The following is a 5000-nucleotide window of genomic DNA, read 5'->3' as shown; positions in this document are numbered from 1 at the left end:
GCAAGAGCCCGCACCAAGGGCCAGCGTGTGCCCATGGTGCTCGAGGCAACCGTCCGCACCAGGGCCCAGCGTGTGCCGATGGTGGTCGAGGCAACCGCCCGCACCAGGGCCCAACGTGTGTCGATGGTGCTCGAGGCAACCGCCCGCACCAAGGGCCGGCTTGTGCCGATGGTGTTCGAGGCAACCGCCCGCACCAGGGCCCAACGTGTGCCGATGGTGGTCGAGGCAACCGCCAGCACCAGGGCCCGGCGTGTGCCGATGGTGGTCGAGGCAACCGCCCGCACCAGGGCCCGGCGTGTGCCGATGGTGGTCGAGGCAAGCGCCCGCACCAAGGCCGAGCGTGTGCCGATGGTGGTCGAGGCAAGCGCCCGCACCAGGGTCCAGCGTGTGCCGATGGTGGTCGAGGCAAGCGCCCGCACCAGGGCCCCGCGTGTGCCGATGGTGGTCGAGGCAAGCGCCCGCACCAGGGCCCAGCGTGTGCCGATGGTGGTCGAGGCAAGCGCCCTCACCAAGGCCGAGCGTGTGCCGATGGTGGTCGAGGCAACCGGCCGCACCAAGGGCCGGCGTGTGCCGATGGTGTTCGAGGCAACCGCCCGTACCAGGGCCCAGCGTGTGCCGATGGTGGTCGAGCCAGGAGCCCGCACCAAGGGCCGGCTTGTGCCGATGGTGTTCGGTGCAACCGCCCGCACCAGGGCCCTGCGTGTGCCGATGGTGCTGGGGGCAACCGCCCAGACCAGGGCCCAACGTGTGCCGATGGTGGCGGAGGGAACCGCCCGCACCAGGGCCCAGCGTGTGCCGATGGTGCTGGGGGCAAGCGCCCGCCCCAGGGCCCAGCGTGTGCCGATGGTGGTCGAGGCAAGCGCCCTCACCACCCCGAGCGTGTGCCGATGGTGGTCGAGGCAACCGCCCGCACCAGGGCCCAGCGTGTGCCGATGGTGGTCGAGGCAAGCGCCCGCACCAAGGCCGAGCGTGTGCCGATGGTGGTCGAGGCAAGCGCCCGCACCAGGGCCCAGCGTGTGCCGATGGTGGTCGAGGCAAGCGCCCTCACCAAGGCCGAGCGTGTGCCGATGGTGGTCGAGGCAACCGGCCGCACCAAGGGCCGGCGTGTGCCGATGGTGTTCGAGGCAACCGCCCGCACCAGGGCCCAGCGTGTGCCGATGGTGGTCGAGCCAGGAGCCCGCACCAAGGGCCGGCTTGTGCCGATGGTGTTCGGGGCAACCGCCCGCACCAGGGCCCTGCGTGTGCCGATGGTGCTGGGGGCAAGCGCCCGCACCAGGGCCCAGCGTGTGCCGATGGTGCTGGGGGCAACCGCCCGGACCAGGGCCCAACGTGTGCCGATGGTGGTCGAGGGAACCGCCCGCACCAGGGCCCAGCGTGTGCCGATGGTGCTGGGGGCAAGCGCCCGCCCCAGGGCCCAGCGTGTGCCGATGGTTATCGGGGCAACCCGCCGCACCAGGGCCCAGGGTCTGCCGATGGTGCTCGAGGCAACCGCCCGCACCAAGGCTCAGCATGTGCCGATTGTGATCGAGGCAACAACCCACACCAGGGCCCAGCTTGTGCCGATGGCGGTCGAGGCAAGTGCCCGTACCGAAGGGCAGCCTATGCCGATGATGGTCGATGCATGTGCCATCACCATGCGTCATCATGTGCCATTGATGGTCGAGGCCTTGGCCGAAGTTCGATTTTGAGCCACGGTGCCCATGCTTGGCTCCAGCATGTGCTGGTGCCGCGTTTTTTTCACTCGGGACAGCATCGCCGGAGCATCGCCGGAGCACCGCCGGAGAACCTGACCGGCGGCATTGGGGTTCCGGCGATTGGGAGGGGGGCCGGGGGGGTGTGCGCACATGATGTGCGATGGGTGCTGGTACTTGGCCTTGTGTTGGCCCCCTATCCCTCATCAAACCTCTGAGAATTCACACCCCCTTAAAGAGCATTTGAGATTTTACAGGTTTGCTACCAGTAGCCGTTAAAGTGTCTGAAATGGGGACACTTTTTTCAAACGGTCACAAAATCTTCTCTACTTCGAGTTTTTAGCTGAATTTTTTTGTGCATGCCAACAAAAATAGAAGGATCATGCCTACAAAATTTGGGGCCAAAAATCCTTATAAAAAAATTTTAAAAAATCCCGAACCGCAAAAAGTTTCGAAAATCGTGAAAAATAGAAAACGAGTCATCTTCCAACGAAACTTCACGTGAAGGCTTAGGGGACCATTGTATGAATTTACAAGCCATAAAAATGGCATTGGCACGGCAGAAATTTGAAGATGTGCCTAAACCCACCAGGGCCCAGCGTGTGCCGATGGTGCTCGAGGCAACCGCCCGCACCAGGGCCCAGCGTGTGCCGATGGTGCTCGAGGCAAGCGCCCGCACCAGGGCCCAGCGTGTGCTGATGGTGGTCGAGGCAACCGCCCGCACCAGGGCCGATAGTGTGCCGATGGTGCTCGAGGCAACCTGCCGCACCAGGGCCCAGCGTGTGCCGATGGTGGTCGAGGCAAGCGCCCGCACCAGCGCCCAGCGTGTGCCGATGGTGCTCGAGGCAACCGACCGCACCAGGGCCCAGCGTGTGCCGATGGTGCTCGAGGCAACTTGCCGCACCAGGGCCCAGCGTGTGCCGATGGCGCTCGAGGCAAGCTCCCGCACCAGGGCCCAGCGTGTGCCGATGGTGCTCGAGGCAACCTGCCGCACCAGGGCCCAGCGTGTGCCGACGGTGCTCGAGGCAACCTGCCGCACCAGGGCCCAGCGTGTGCCGATGGTGCTCGAGGCAAGCGCCCGCACCAGGGCCCAGGGTGTGCCGATGGTGGTCGAGGCAACCGCCCGCACCAGGGCCCAGCGTGTGCCGATGGTGGTCGAGGCAACCTGCCGCACCAGGGCCCAGCGTGTGCCGATGGTGCTCGAGGCAACCTGCCGCACCAGGGCCCAGCGTGTGCCGATGGTGCTCGAGGCAAGCGCCCGCACCAGGGCCCAGCGTGTGCCGATGGTGGTCGAGGCAACCGCCCGCACCAGGGCCGATAGTGTGCCGATGGTGCTCGAGGCAACCTGTCGCACCAGGGCCCAGCGTGTGCCGATGGTGATCGAGGCAACCTGCCGCACCAGGGCCCAGCGTGTGCCGATGGTGGTCGAGGCAAGCGCCCGCACCAGCGCCCAGCGTGTGCCGATGGTGCTCGAGGCAACCGACCGCACCAGGGCCCAGCGTGTGCCGATGGTGCTCGAGGCAACTTGCCGCACCAGGGCCCAGCGTGTGCCGATGGCGCTCGAGGCAAGCTCCCGCACCAGGGCCCAGCGTGTGCCGAAGGTGCTCGAGGCAACCTGCCGCACCAGGGCCCAGCGTGTGCCGACGGTGCTCGAGGCAACCTGCCGCACCAGGGCCCAGCGTGTGCCGATGGTGCTCGAGGCAAGCGCCCGCACCAGGGCCCAGCGTGTGCCGATGGTGGTCGAGGCAACCGCCCGCACCAGGGCCCAGCGTGTGCCGATGGTGGTCGAGGCAACCTGCCGCACCAGGGCCCAGCGTGTGCCGATGGTGGTCGAGGCAACCTGCCGCACCAGGGCCCAGCGTGTGCCGATGGTGCTCGAGGCAACCGACCGCACCATGGCCGAGCGTGTGCCGATGGTGGTCGAGGCAAGCGCCCGCACCAGGGCCCAGCGTGTGCCGATGGTGGTCGAGGCTGCCGATGGTGGTCGAGGCAACCTGCCGCACCAGGGCCCAGCGTGTGCCGATGGTGCTCGAGGCAACCGACCGCACCAGGGCCGAGCGTGTGCCGATGGTGCTCGAGGCAAGCGCCCGCACCAGGGCCCAGCGTGTGCCGATGGTGCTCGAGGCAACCTGCCGCACCAGGGCCCAGCGTGTGCCGATGGTGCTCGAGGCAACCTGCCGCACCAGGGCCCAGCGTGTGCCGATGGTGGTCGAGGCAAGCGCCCGCACCAGGGCCCAGCGTGTGCCGATGGTGGTCGAGGCAACCGCCCGCACCAGGGCCCAGCGTGTGCCGATGGTGGTCGAGGCAACCTGCCGCACCAGGGCCCAGCGTGTGCCGATGGTGCTCGAGGCAACCGACCGCACCAGGGCGGAGCGTGTGCCGATGGTGGTCGAGGCAAGCGCCCGCACCAGGGCCCAGCGTGTGCCGATGGTGCTCGAGGCAAGCTGCCGCACCAGGGCCCAGCGTGTGCCGATGGTGGTCGAGGCAACCGCCCGCACCAGGGCCCAGCGTGTGCCGATGGTGATCGAGGCAACCGACCGCACCAGGGCCCAGCGTGTGCCGATGGTGCTCGAGGCAACCTGCCGCACCAGGGCCCAGCGTGTGCCGATGGTGGTCGAGGCAAGCGCCCGCACCAGGGCCCAGCGTGTGCCGATGGTGGTCGAGGCAAGCGCCCGCACCAGTGCCCAACGTGTGCCGATGGTGCTGGGGGCAACCGCCCGCACCAGGGCCCAGCGTGTGCCGATGGTGATCGAGGCAACCGCCCGCACCAGGGCCCAGCGTGTGCCGATGGTGGTCGAGGCAAGCGCCCGCACCAGTGCCCAGCGTGTGCCGATGGTGGTCGAGGCAAGCGCCCGCACCAGGGCCCAGCTTTTGCCGATGGTGATCGAGGCAACCGGCCGCTCCAGGGCCCAGCGTGTGCCGATGGTTATCGGGGCAACCGGCCGCACCAGGGCCCAGGGTCTGCCGATGGTGCTCGAGGCAACCGCCCGCACCAAGGCTCAGCATGTGCCGCTGGTGATCGAGGCAACAACCCACACCAGGGCCCAGCTTGTGCCGATGGCGGTCGAGGCAAGTGCCCGTACCGAAGGGCAGCCTATGCCGATGATGGTCGATGCATGTGCCATCACCATGCGTCATCATGTGCCATTGATGGTCGAGGCCTTGGCCGAAGTTCGATTTTGAGCCACGGTGCCCATGCTTGGCTCCAGCATGTGCTGGTGCCGCATTTTTTTCACTCGGGACAGCATCGCCGGAGCATCGCCGGAGTACCGCCGGAGAACCTGACCGGCGGCATTGGGGTTCCGGCGA

The sequence above is a fragment of the Durio zibethinus genome, unplaced genomic scaffold, assembly GCF_047325235.1.
Source record: "Durio zibethinus cultivar Kanyao isolate XHJ-2024 unplaced genomic scaffold, ASM4732523v1 HiC_scaffold_390, whole genome shotgun sequence".
Classification (NCBI taxonomy): Eukaryota; Viridiplantae; Streptophyta; class Magnoliopsida; order Malvales; family Malvaceae; genus Durio; species Durio zibethinus.
This window is presented reverse-complemented; position numbering follows the sequence as displayed.